We start from the raw sequence: 15,007 nt of genomic DNA, 5'->3' as shown, positions 1-15,007 counted from the left end.
TATACTTTAAAATGATATAATTTATTATCTTGCACGTTGTAGGTAATTTTGTTGATTTTTATTCTTGTTTGTTGTATATTTGACATTTGTTCCTTCTACTGCCTATGTTTTAAATTATCTGCATATGCTTTTATCTTTAGTATCTCATAAATAGTTATTGGTTCTAAAATAGCAACAATTGTCTTGCTGTAAAGAAAATGAAATGTTGTCTATAACACTACTAAATAACAGTTTTGTACTACGGCCGAAAACTCGTAACACAAAACCTTTTTTTCGTGCAATATGCGTACTTGCTACGCCTTAGTAACGACTTTTATCCGTAATGTATACTCGCAAAACGAATTTTTTTGTCACACAATTTTTCGTAACTATAACTTCGGTCAATGCTCCCTATGGCAGTTTCTTACGACGATTTTTTTACGAATTTTCTCTCGAGCTTTCCGCGCGTGTAACAGAGTTTTTAATCATGATATTTGTTACAAAAATTTTTTGCGTTAAAAAAACTTTAAAGTGACTGCTGGTCAGAGTACGGTTTTTGTTACGATTTTTAGTTACGCCATTGAACCCGTAATAAAAAGATATTTTTTTATGGTTACGAAACCGGCCGTAACAACAAATATCTATAAATCACTTTTTGTTACATTATTTCATCCTTTCGTTACGTCATTGTACCCGTAATAAAAATATCCTTTATTATGGTCACACAATCGGTCATAACAACAAATATCCAAAACCAAATTTTGTTACTTCATTTCATCATTTTGTTACGGAAAAGTAGCGTCATTTATAACAATGTAGTTGTGATGCTATGGATGTTTTGTGTAACAAATTGATCTGTTGTGATCTCCCTTATACCAAAAGAAATTTTGTATACAAGCATATTATAAATATCTCGATTGGTTATAATTACAAACAACAGACAACGTAAAATCTGAATCCCAACATAGGATATTAACATAACAATATTTATCAAGTGATATCCATCACCTAAAAACAAAAGAAAGTAACCCATCAAACAAGCATAGCAACATCTGCGCTATGATATTATGCGCAAAACACAAGCATTTCAAACATCCAACCTAGTAATAAGCAAGTAGAGATATCCATCAACCATAAACACAATTCTCACCACACAAAAAATAACTCCAAATGTCTATGCCTCTAATCCATAGGTAGTTCACATAGCAATAACAACCTACCCTCCAAACACATCTACAGCATGCAATCCATATGGCAAGTGGGGCAAAACATTAAGGAATCGCTTGAAAATTCTTCAGGGGCGGTGCATGAGTTGCAATTGCAACCATAAGGAGATTTAGTATAAGTCATATTTCTTTTAAGTTTTGGAAGTCAATACATGAAAGGTATGAAAGTAGATCCGTACGTCCGTGTAGTTCCACTCAACAGGATCTTCACCGATAATATCGCGAATGGTTGTCACCCCAACAATGGTCGGCAAAACAAGAGGTGTGTCCGGAACTGAGATGGATGTAACAAAGACCTTGACAAGAGAAAGTGTGTCATCTACAATATTCATAAGTGCAATTTTTGAGTATGTAATTCACCGTATATATCAACACACGTTCAAACTCTATGAATAACATGCCATAACACATTTGTAGTGTAAACTTCCCAACTTGTACTACACGGGTATGTACATTCAGTCATATACTACACATAGTATTCGACCCATGAATTAGGCACCAGACCACACTAGATTCTAATTTCCTATGTGATTGCAGCTCGAACTATAAATCAACCATCCACCAATAAAACCTAAGTGAAGGAGCAAATCATGTACAATATTAAAATAATAATTTCAATAAGTAATAAATCCATATGGTTACCCCCAACTGAGACTGCTCTATGTATCTGCCGTTTTATCATGTCCCATGGAGATTAATTACCATTTATGCAGTAAACATGAGCAAACACCCGCATAGGAGTTCAAGTTCAGAGCACCGATCTTTAATAAATCAAATTAAATGTTAGTGATCCTCATCACATAAAGAGCTGTTGTAGGCAGCTGGGGAGCTACATAGATATTCAATTATAATAAAGCCAACATTCATAAATTTTGGGACTGCAATGTGCACCTAAATAATATAATAGCAACATAGCCATAAACAATGTCATGTGAATGATAAAAATATAAGATCATCGACATAATACCAACATAGCCATGCACCCCTATATTAAAAACCTACACATACATAATATTCTAACTGCCGCATATGTAAAACTGAAATCTGACTAGACTCAATAAAACTATGATCATTTGCACTATAAGACCCGAACGGTTACAACATCGACAATGCGGTAGTCACATCATATTAAAGGATTTAAAAGAAAAATTGAAGGCACAATGCCACGAACCTAGCGTATGGAAGCAGAGCAAAAGTCCCTCAGCAATAACTTTCTTCTCTCCGGTAGGAGATAATAAAAGGACACGGGTGCCAACCTACAACAGACATTGCAGATTAGTTGGAAACATAGTTGGCCATCAAGATTAACCTAAAGTTGACATTGCACTGATTACTAGTTAACTTTAGGGTTTCACGACATCATACCGTCATAGGGGATTCGGGCACAGGCCTGAGAAGCTCAGAGACCATATCAATACGAGATGTGGCATCACGAATAAGCAAATCATAGTGAATTCCTCATCCATCCAAAGCCCGCAGGATATAATTACAAAAAGTACGAATATTACGAATACTTACAAACGGGCCAGTAACTACTTCGGAGTTTTCATGCATGAATGTATACATATTAGCCTTGATATTTTTGAACTCAACCATCGTTGCCTTCAACTCTGCAAGTCCATTCTGCATTTCTTCCCACCTTTGCTGGAATGCTACACTATCTGTTAAACCAGTTGCTTCATTGCGGGGATGAGCTAAACTCGTGGCACTGTCAACCTTCGAGTGCTTCATGCCCTTTCCCCCAAGCGCCCGTTGGTATAGAGTCTCCTGAACAACCGGAGTCCACCGTTAAGGGGGAATCTTGTTTAGTTCATTCTGTAAATATGTCTACAACGCAAGAATAAAGTGAGGCCAACCTTGCACGTATTGTTATAGATGTACTTAGTATCTAAATTGTATCAACATAGGGAATAATTTTATTATACCAATATCTCATTGGTTTGTTGGTTGTCTGCCCCCTTGCCTTGGGTCCGACTGGATATCCAAATCTCTAAATTGTCGGGGTCCTTCCCCTTCGCCTTGATCTGCATCAACATAAGGCGTTGCGTCATTGCAAAACCCATTAACGATACCAAAGGAAAATGTAAGGATTGAGCATAATATGAAAACAAAAAAATTGCATTGATTATTTAATTGTAATAAAAGGTACCTCATCCGCGAGATTTGTGAAGGACTTTCTCTCAATACGATGTGGAAAGCTTCTTTTTTGTACATTTGTGACGTGCTTCTGTCCTCAAACACACGTAACCTGAGAGATTTCCCAGGGGGTCACCCATCCTAAAATTACTCTAGGGCAAATACGCTTAATTCTAAAGTTCTTTCAGTAGGGCTCCCAAAAAAAATATGCACATTGTTGACACAAGTAGTCTATTCAATCCATTTAATTACGTTTGAACCTCGGATGGCCTAGCACCGGCTCATCCATGGGAGCTTGCCTAGCACCGACCCAACTACGGCAGTATTATATCCTCCCCTACTTAAGAATCCAACAACCCCGTTGCACCCCAAGGATCATCAACTGTTCGGTCCGTCATCAGTTCGGTCAACGAGTGTGGACTGTCGCAGGTCAGCTCTGATACCAACTGTGACACCCAACTTGCAAGCCATGCAAAGCCGAGCATGTCAGGATTGCATACTGGCTCCACAAGTCAACACGAGTCCTTCCAGCGCGCTTCTGTCCTCACTCACACGCACCCTAGGAGACTTCTCAGGGGGTTACCTATCCTCAAATTACTCTAGGGCAAGCACACTTAACTCTAGAGTTCTTTCAGTAGGGCTCTCAAAAAGAAATGTGCACTTAACTCTAGAGTTCTTTCAGTAGGGCTCTCAAAAAGAAATGTGCACATTGTTGACATAAGTAGTCTATTTAATGCATTTAATTACTATTCAACCTCGGACGGCTTGGCATCAGCTCATCCATGGGAGGTGGCCTAGCACCGGCCCAGCTCCGTGGGTATTACAACATTAGACGCATTTTTCTTAGATTGAAGCTACGTAAGGATGAATTATTTAGTTCTCATCCTAGGTCTGTGAAAATAAAATTATCAAATGATTGTTGGTCCTATTGCATACCTTAAACTTTTCGTTCTGCTAGTACTCGACTAACTTCGGCCACTGATCGGCCACGATCCTACTTGAGGAAACATTTTTCAAAGCTTCTCCGTTATCCTCAATAGGGTTGAAGTAAGTTGATTTGATGTTGTATTTTCAATGCCTCCAAACGTCCCTTAAGTCAGCCAAGACCACTTTCTCTACTGAGTTTGGTAATCCGTTGTTACTCAGGTAAGACATTTGGCATGGTTATCACCCAGTCCAACCAAGATAGTAGGACAGTAATAAAAATTTAATAAAATTAAAGGAACTTCTTATTAGTGGATGTTGCATCACCTGAACCTCCATCCATGCACCCTGTCTCTTCGTCTCCGGTATTTTAGAAAATGTTGGGTAATGCAGAGAAAGTCGAGCTCCATTGCGTGCAATGACTCCAATAGCAGTGTTGTACTCATTTACATCAGGTCCAATAATGCTTTTACCATCGGGTGATGGGAGTACAAGCATCTTGTGATCTTTTTCTCTTCTATGTGGCATTCTTGCCGCCCCATTTCCCTATTTTTTCTTTGAGGAACCAGCTAATACAAATAAGAGATTACATATTATAAGGAGCGTATGTCAAATCTTTGTAATTACATAATGCAATACAAGTTCTATGAAGTATGATTTCCAAACCGCCATCTGATGCTATCCTGTCCAAGCGTGCCATATCACTTGCCTCCGTGTCTGCAATCAGCGTATCATCGGGCCCTGATTTCCCACCCAAGTACGGCATATCACTCTCTGCAGTCTCTATGTCTTGTGTCGGTGAGATTGTTTCGTCCTCTACTTGTGTAAGGGGGATTGTATCATCCTAATCCTGCGTCAGTGCATTTGGTTCAAGGGCTGGTGGGATATCCATAGCATTATGTTCCTGTTTGGGTTTAATAGTGTTAGCACATTAAAGGACATTCGCCAAGTACAAATAAGAATCAATTTACACAAAGAAGCTACATTACCTCTCCAGGCCCCTACGAATCCTGAAGCACTGCCCGTCGAACGGAAGATATCCTTGATTTGGTTTGAGCACAAGCATCGCCCTCTTTCTCCCAATCTGATGTGATGGAGCGAACTTGCCAGAGCAATGGTGAGACCCGAGATCCCTTCCATCTCGTCATTTTCTTCACGGTTTTTTGGATAGGTGATGGGTTCCCGTTAGATGGATTAGTTTCATCTACGGGACTATTGAATGCGGACACCTGGGTAATACGTATTACGGGAGAGCCAGTCGGATCCTGGCGCCCTCCAATAGCACCTTGTTGAGAGTTTTCCATAACCTGCAACATATAAGCATTAAGGAGTTGTGTGAAACAACATATTCGGAAAAAAGTCGTAGCATACTAGCGCCACTAATGCATATAAATTGCAATAATATACGGAAATAAAAAAATAAAGCTGATGAAATGACATGATTGACAAAAATTTGTTACCTAATACGTACTTCAATCATACACCCTTAAGAAAAAATGACCATATGTTGAGATGTGTAATCTATTCTGAAGCTGGAACTAAAAAATGGAGTGTGGTTGTCACACCGTCAAAATGAGAGCGTTCATTTATTATTAATATACTATAAAAACGCCCATTTTCTTCCTTCACCACTAAACATATTCATCTTTGGAGGACTCCTCCGAATTCCGAGCTGAAGTCTCCGCATGGTACATCTGTGTTATTCCGTCTACTACCTGGCCCTCAGCATCTTCCCTTAGCCAATAGTCCGCCACTCCTCTGACATTGCCTCCATCATATAAAGTGAACTTGGTACTGAATCTATGATAGATTGTACTATTAACGTCATATGTGTCTCGCTGAATCACTGGAACAACAACACTCCAATCCTTTTGAACCGGGTCTACAATGTATCAAACTTGATTGGCTTGGGTTTCTATGACAAACGGCTCATCCGTGGGCAAGTTCTTCGGGTACATCAGATGCTTGAAGTTCACAAGCTTGTACTTGAACTCGTCTTCTTTAACATCCTCTCCAGATCCACACAGTCACATTTTAGAGGAGATATTTATGTTGATTGCTATAATACACCTCCACAATATCAGTAAGAATCCCATAATATGCCACGGAACCTTCCCGTGGGTTATGGTCCCTAGTTGAGGCATAACTCAATGCATATGTCGTAACCATAACATCTGCACATTGTGTCATCTTTCCCACATCCCGATCTTTAATGCGATAGCGTATTCCTAACACAATGCGCGAGGAGTATCGTGTTGCACTACATGATGGTCCACGGGCCAAAGCATGTATCCAATCCGAGATTGGGCACAAATCATTATGCGTTGGGTCATGTACCTATATTTGATGTAAAGTAGTTCATAAACACTAATGGTTTTGATGTTTTTTTTGGGTCATCGTCAAGATACCGTGTACAGTTACTAAAGGGTACTCACATATGATTGAAACCATGATGCAAATTGTTCGTTGTGTTGCCAGTGCACCTCACGTGGAGGTGTGCGAGTTCAGCTGGACCTAATACTAACGTAAATCCTACAGCGCAAAAAAGAAAATGGAAAATATTCAACATCCACATAAATGCATACAAGTATTGTTAAATGGAAGTGAAATAACCTTCATATTTTACATCTACATTTCCTAAGATGTAACCATGAATCTGGCGCTTCGTATTGTAATCAAGGTTAAACCTAGAACCAAATAATCCTTTCTCGTGTGTCCCTTCCTCACCGCCTTCAGCACCCCAGTTCTCTTTGGTCTCTATGTCCCCGAGATATCTTGAGCAGAAGGTCACACACTATTTCATAAGGTATCCATGCGCAATAGAACCCTCAGGTTGTGCCCGGTTCCGTACGTACCTCTTTAGAGTACCAAGGTACCTCTTAATGGGATAAATCCACCAGTACTGCACCGGGCCAGGCACCATTTTCTCATCAGCCAAGTGAATTGGCATATGCTCTATTACATCGAATAATGAAGGTGGGAAGAGCTTCTCAATGTGGCATAGCATCAACGAAATTTTGTCCTGTATTCGCTCCAGGTCACATATTGTGTTGCGAGTTGAGCACATTGAATTGAAGAAGTTACAAAGTTCAATCAACACCAACACAACATTTTTTGGAAGAAACCTGAATGAAGTGGTGAAATAGCACCTTTAATTATGTTCAGAGGAAACGTGACTTGGATTTAAGTAATATGATTGCGTTACAAAGGTATACCGTTAGGCACCAATAGGCAGAAGTCGTTGCATAAGAATGTGGTAGTCGTGGCTTTTAGACCCCATATTAGTTTTTGTTGTACCCTAACACGACGAGATAAGTTTGAACTTAATCCATGACGTGGTAGTAGATCCTTCAACACAAATAGGGATTTATTTTTCAGGGTCACTCATAGTGTACATAGCAGCGGGCAAGTATGTAGAACCCCTTGGGTTGGAGACCGGGTGCAAAGAATTGCATATTTGCAGTAACTGCAAGTCTTTCCTCGTGTTGAGATTTTCCTTTGTTTTTCCTTTAATCCCAAACAATGTATACAATACATTCTCACATACATTCTTTTCAATGTGCATCAAGTCGAGGTTGTGTCGTACATCATTCTCAGCCCAACAACGAAGCTCGAACAATATGCTCCTTTTTTCCACGTCTATTGGTGCCCATCTACCTCCCGACAACATTTCCGGGATCTCTGCGCAACGACATTCTGAATCATTTCAACCTTACGATACTTAGTTGGCACATCCTAAAGCTGTTGGAGCAGTTCATTAGAAGTCAAGCGAGATGGTTGTGTCTTAAAGTCCATTGTACTATCGAATGTATGTTTATCAAAGAGCATTCTATGCCCACTCGGAAGGAACCGTCGATGCCCACATTAGCTATACTTGTGGCCATTTTTAAGATACCTGGAGTGAGTTTAAAAACCACAAACATGGGCATGCATTTGCTCCATGAGTTGGCCACCCTAACAACATACCATAACCTAGAAATCACTGATAGTCCACAGTAATGCAGCTCCCATTTGGAAGTACTCCTTACTCCTTGCATCGTATGTACGAACACCGTCATACCAAAGCTCCTTCAACTCATCCATAAAAGATTGAAGGAAGACATCAATCCGATCCCCCGGGCCATGCGGACGGCCTATAATTGTAGAGAGGATGAACGATGGTTGCTTCATGCATAGCCACGGAGGTAGATTATATATTACAAGTACTATAGGCCAAATGTTGTAACTGACACTCATATTTCCCAAAAGGGTTAAAATCGTCAGTGGCCAACCCAAGGCGTACACCCTACATACCGAATACAATGGAACAAGATATCCCTACTAAATTTTGTTATGCGATTTCCACAAGACGTAGAAGGACAATAGAAGGAAGCATTAAAGTTCCTATCTTTGAATGCAATATCTAAGAAAGACCTGACCCCATCCAAATATTGAGCGAATATATGGTTTGCATCGTCTATCCAACTCTTATCCATCTAACAAGACAATATACATGTGATTCCATCAACATAAAATGCATCCAAAAACCTAATGTTTAAGTTCTGATACCGGCGTACACCCTAAATTTAAAAGAATAAAGGGTAAACTATTTTTTTAGTACCGTAACTGGACCCCCTTATCATTTTAGTCCCGTAAGGGGAGCCTGTCGCAAATTAGTCCCATAAGTGAAAATTTTTTGTTATTTTAGTCCTCCGACATCGGAGACGCCCGCGTGGCTCGCCGGAATCCACGTGTCCGCCAGGTGTCCCGCCAGGTCGGCGACACCTGGCGGACACGTGTATTTTATTTTATTTTTAATTTATTTTTTAATTTTTTTAATTTTTTTCAATTGACCAAATAAAAAATTTAAAAAGCAAATTAAATTAAAAATAAATTTAAAAAAAAATAAAAAATGAAAAATAAAATAAATAAAATCCACGTGTCCGCCAGGTGTCACTGACCTGGTGGACACGTGGCCTCCAACGAGCCACGCGGGCGTCTCCGGCGCCGGATGACTAAAACAACGAAAATTTTTTACTTATGGAACTAGTTTGCGACAGGCTCCACTTACGGAACTAAAATGATTAGGGGGTCCAGTTATGGGACTAAAAAAACAGTTTACTCAAGAATAAATTTATAGCATCGGGTTGAAAAAACCGTATTTATGTCTCTACATGTCCATGTTGTGCATGTATAAGTAGAACATAACCTTCGTCACAACATTAAGGCTCATGGTTTAAAATCAGCCATCCTCTCCACTTCAAAACCTTTTATGCGTGCAATTTAGTAAGTATTGTATAATTCCTACGCTCCGCTAGAAATTCCGATCTAGTCACTAGATCGGCAAGAATTATCCATACCCTACTTGTGTTAAGGAAAATTTCTAACTATTCTAAATTTATAACAACGAATCACCATTAGAAAAATAAATAAAAAGAAAAACAACGATATTTTTGGTTGAGAGGAAGGATATATAATGCTATTATGAAAATTTAATCTAATGAATTAATAAGGTAATTAATTAATCACATCTTACATCTGTTGTGTATGTCAATACATGCAGTTTTTGCATTATATCCACACAAATATTAGAAGTGGCCAGCATATGTTTCTCCGTTGTAATTATGACACTACCTAGCATTCTTCTAATTGGATATCGAAACTCAATGATACCAAAGCTCCACAAAAATAAATTTCATCGCCAAAAAATCTTCAAATATGATGTTAAAGAAATATTCAGATTTGTGGGAATGTACTCAACACTTCACTGCACCACCCATCGATAAACATAGACCACATAAAAGTTTCTGCACAATGGAAATGCATTAAAAAGCAAGCAGACCTTCCGCAAAACTCAAATATGGTTATTCTGAATTCACACAGCACACCTTTGTCTCAACACTTTACTTCCTATAAAAAAAAACTTAAGTTAAACATGCACTAATTTTCAGTAAAAATAGCGCAAACTACTACATAAGTTAAACATGTACTAGTTCACAATATGCATTCTCTATTTTAGGATGGGAATCAGAACTATATATATCACTTTTAGTATTATATGATGATGGAGGGACTGAAACTGTAGCACAAACCTTTGATTTGGTGTCTTTCAACATTTATCATAAGTGACTGTCCTTGACACTATACAATACAAGAATAAGAAGCTTTCAACCAACATTAATGAATCACCCCGGAGTATCAAGCATTTTCCATAAGAGAATTTGATTACCATACCGTTAGACGAGAATATTAACATACCTATTATGCGAATTTTGGCACACTATTGCACCACACAAACACCTAAGTTCCGAAATTCTCTTGAAAGTGCACCTTGGGGATCAGCCACAACTTCTAGTATTCCGCTATAACCAGAATCTGAAAAATAAAAAAAAATAAAAAAAATAAAAAAATTGTTTTACATTTGGTTAACGCGTAAGATTTTCATGTCTTGGTTGTCATCAATCATCTTTTGTTATTTTTTATTTTTCCATTTGTCCTCATCAATTATTTTTTTTGTTATTAAATCACATGTATTGTAATTCACCATCAAAATTTTGATTACATGAAAATTGACAGTTGAAATAAAACTCAAAAAGCATAAGACATTCATATAGCCAACTTGAAGAGAAGGAAGAACTTTGGATGATAAAACTAAATAAAAAATAGGGACCTACCCTTATATCGATTGGTTAAAGACCTCTAGAAACAAGTAATGAGGCCCAAATAGCTTATAAGGAGCATAGACCAAATCCAAATACGTAAAGATGCATTCCATCAGATTTTTCATTCTTCACAGTGCTATAGCTTTGGCAAAAAATAAAATTTAATTTTAGATGAAACAATACATTAATAGCATGAAGAACATGCAGAAATTTGAGATCATATCCAAGGATAGCAAACAACTGTAGCTCATGATGAGATATAAATATTTGCTACATCACGTTATTTTAATTCCAATCAACATCATATATATCTCACTTAAGCTTCAATCATCTCAATAATAATAACATCATTCCTTAATATCTTGTAAATGCAGTCAACTAGCAAGGCATATATACTTTCCCAATACATAACACATTGATTATCAATGAATATATTCTCACACTTACCATTAAAATAAGTTTATCTATTCTATCATTGGACTAAATTAGCATCTTGATATTTTTCAAACAATTACACTCACCATGAGCATCATCATTTAAATTTTAGAAATTTTTATCAAATTCTATGCATACAAACAAAGTAACATGTGTTTTCTATTCCAACATTTCATTTTCTAATACACATTCAAAGCAACATCATTTCCCTTAATTTTTTCAATTATATTAGACTAGTGAAGGTGATCTAAGTAGCTAAACCTTCTCAATAAAGACATTGATCTAAGCAAGCACTTTTGTTTTTATTAGGAAACAATTTTTAAGGCATAAAATTAAGTTTTAAAAAAAAAATCAATGAATTGAAAATTATATTCAGAATTTTGTAAAAATTGCAAAAACTTGATGTTGGTAACTTTGCCTGTAAGATGATTAACTAAATTTTAGCAACAAGGCATGTAATGTTGTCTCTCGAATAGCCTGAACAAACAAAGGATTAATTTGCTTAAATGGAATGGGAATATTGAATCAAATAATAAAAGCATCCATGCAAGAATTCAAACCCTTAATATACTCCTAACAGTGGTTAAAAGTTCATTCAATGACCAATTTAACAATTTAAAAATAGTTTTCTCTTTATTTTTTCTTTCCTTTTTTTTTAATCATATTGCATGGACAAAATTAAGTAATGTAGAGTCCTTCAACATAATTGTAAAATTTAGGTCCTGAGATCATAAACAAGAAAGATACTGAAAGATATTTAGAGTCTAGTACATTGATGCATCTAGAATGATTTTCGGTTGTCAAATGCATAATTATTAAAATAAAATGGTGGAATTAAAGATGAAAGAAATTGAACTGAGAAAAGTAGACACAAGTAAGTTTGAGAATACATTTCAACGTTATTGCTACAGTCTCATCTTGTTATATGACGATTAAAACATTCGCACTTGCAAACAATAACTTTCTTCTCTCTGGTATGAGATAATATAATTAAATTTACCAAACTTTTGATCAAGTCGAAAGTATTTAAATACATCTCATTCTTGCACAACATAAGCTGAGAGTAGGAGATCAAGCAAGCACATTCAACTTTATCAGTCAACATAGCAAGCAAACAAAACCACGAAACTTTTTTATGCATAAAATTCAAGCTAATAGAGATTCAACGATATGAAATAAGATGGAACTATAAAGGAAATCAACACACAAGAATGCTGGAATATTGGAGTATACTTGCAATGTTAATCCCTTCATGAACATCCACAAATCCAGTAATCATTCCAGCCCGGACGAGCAGCGATCGCTGGATTCCAATGCTAACTTATCAACTAGGCACTTGTTAGGTATTTCAATATGTAAGATTCTAGCTTAACCAAATGCAATAACCTATGTAAAGAGAACTATTGCAAATATTTTCTTATCAAACACATAGGCCAACATGTCATTGACAAAAGCATAGGATGTTATTCAAGTTTCACAAAAATTCAGAGAAGTGAAATGAAGCAGGAAACACGCAAAAAAGATCATCTCCTGAACTGCTACAAGAAATAACCAACACCACACTTGATTAAGAAGTCGAAAAAAAAAAAAAAAACCCACTTACACAAGTGGCCCTTAGCTTCAATGAAATCAACCCGCAAGCAATCTCATCTAGAACCGATTTCCTAGCAACAAACAAGTGCAAAATTAGATTTGTTTGAACAAAAACTACAAAATCACCGAAGCCTAGTGGTTCAATTGAAGAATCTCTTTCATACAGAAATCCGCTGAGATTGCACGGAGTTCGAGAGACCAAAGATCCACATTGAATCAGGTTAGAAAAAACTCAAAAAACTTACCAGAATGCCGACGCCGAAGAAGCTTGTCGCCGATCCAAGAATTTCAGTGATGTTGGTCGCGGGGCGGCACAAGGACGAAGAAGTCCGCTCAAGAGTGAGAAGAAGACAACTTATGCCCTAATTTTTCTAAGCATTTTCCATATACCTTTAAAAAATAAAAAAAATAAAAATCCCTCCTTGCTGAAAGAGTGAACACAATTATTGTATTGTATTTTATTTTTATTTTTAATTTATTTTAAATATTAAGTTTAATTAATTAAGAAAATTGAATTTGTAATACTTGTTCATAGAACTGTTAAGAACCGAGTCGTTCGTGAACTCGGCTCGGTTTGGCTCGGTTAAAGCTCGTCTGCGAACGTTAACGAGCCGGGCTGAACAACATAAATAAACTCGTTTGGTTAACGAACGTGCCCAAGTTTTGTTCGCGAATTTTCGTTTAAATAATATATCTATTATAAATATTATATATACATATAAAATTATAATTTATAAATAAATAAAATATTAATTTAAAATATATAAATATAATAATTTTTAATTTTCTTTTAAATTTATATATAAATTTAAAAAAATGAGACAAACGAGCTCGAACGAGCATAATCGAGCCGAACACGAACACGAGCTCAAAAAACAAAAATTCTTATCAAGCTGAGCTCAAACACTACGAACGAGCTTGAAAGCTTCACGAACGAACACGAGCCTTGTTCGCGAATGTTAACGAACACTTAAAATTTAGCTCGACTCGATTCGTTAACAGTTGTTCATACGAAATCTTATCGTAACTGATGTTATTGAGACTAAATTTTACCATATTCACAATTGTCACAAACAATGTTGCATAACTATAAGTTTTAAATTCATTTGCGTGATTATAAAAAAATATTGGAGGAAAAATTATTTTTTTGAATGCAGCATGATGAATATTCTGTAGTTAGAATAAATTAACTCTAAAAAGGTGTTGCTTGATATTTATTAGAACAGAAGTACTTGATATTTATTGAAACAAAAATGCTACCATATAATAAAAAACGTGGCTACTACACATGATCACCTCCAGCAACCATCCACACATGGTCGATCAGATCTTCGTGCAATCTATCATTAGTTTATGTATTACAAATTCGACCTATTCTTGTATGATATAGGAGGCGAAGTTTGGTCTTCTTTAACATGAGGCACCCATACGGGTAAATTTGTCCACGTTTATCTTCAACTATCGTATTGTGTAAGATAATACACGCAATGACCACAAGCAGAAGATCCGATGTTTGCTGTAATTGTGCTGGTAAGTGCAATATGCGCCATTTTTTGTTCTAGAACACCGAATGCTCTCTCGATATCCTTGCGACAAGCCTCCTGCAATACCGTAAAAGTTTTTTCCTTTGCAGTGATATGAGTCTTTACCACTTGCATAAACACTGGAAATTTTGGGTATATACCATATGTTAAACAATAAGGCAAGTTGTAACGGTTTCCATTAACTTGAAAATCAACTGGAAAATCAACTGGTGGTGCCATCCTATTCATGAATCTATCGAACAAAGGCGAATGATCTAAAACCGTCACATTGTTGTTAGTTCCAAGCATTCCAAAGAAGGCATGTCATATCCACAGATCTTTAGATGTTGTTGCCTCGAGTATCATTGTTAGGTATCCATAGCGACCATTGTATTGACTTGTACACCCAACTGGACAGGCATCCCAATGCCAGTGCATACAGTCCAATGATCCTATCATCCCTGGAAAATCACGTTCGTTGTTTCTACCAATAAACGTGCAATGTCGTCAGAATTGGGATCACGTAAATATTGTAATTTGTATACCCGTA

The 15,007-nt window shown here is 36.9% G+C and overlaps 1 long non-coding RNA gene across 5 annotated transcripts; it reads right to left on the bottom strand.

The window, feature by feature from the left end:
• Positions 1-966: 966 nt before the first annotated feature.
• Positions 967-13,311, bottom strand: LOC127258342 (uncharacterized). 5 transcript variants are annotated; one of them, XR_007840293.1, is made up of 11 exons: positions 13,180-13,311; positions 12,945-13,005; positions 10,503-10,619; positions 10,337-10,385; positions 10,087-10,154; positions 5,255-5,572; positions 3,355-5,169; positions 3,131-3,229; positions 2,571-3,032; positions 2,377-2,461; positions 967-1,501 (listed from the first exon to the last, which is right to left on the bottom strand). It is a non-coding gene; the product is annotated as an uncharacterized LOC127258342 (long non-coding RNA). The 5 variants fall into 5 exon arrangements; XR_007840296.1 differs by lacking the exon at positions 10,337-10,385; XR_007840292.1 differs by lacking the exons at positions 10,087-10,154; positions 10,337-10,385 and having other exon boundaries at positions 974-1,501.
• Positions 13,312-15,007: the final 1,696 nt, after the last annotated feature.

Source organism: Andrographis paniculata, unplaced genomic scaffold (genome assembly GCF_009805555.1).
Source record: "Andrographis paniculata isolate CXL003 unplaced genomic scaffold, ASM980555v1 Contig59END, whole genome shotgun sequence".
In the NCBI taxonomy this organism is placed as follows: domain Eukaryota; kingdom Viridiplantae; phylum Streptophyta; class Magnoliopsida; order Lamiales; family Acanthaceae; genus Andrographis; species Andrographis paniculata.
The sequence above is the reverse complement of the archived record's forward strand: the minus strand, read 5'-3'. Positions and strand labels throughout refer to the sequence as shown.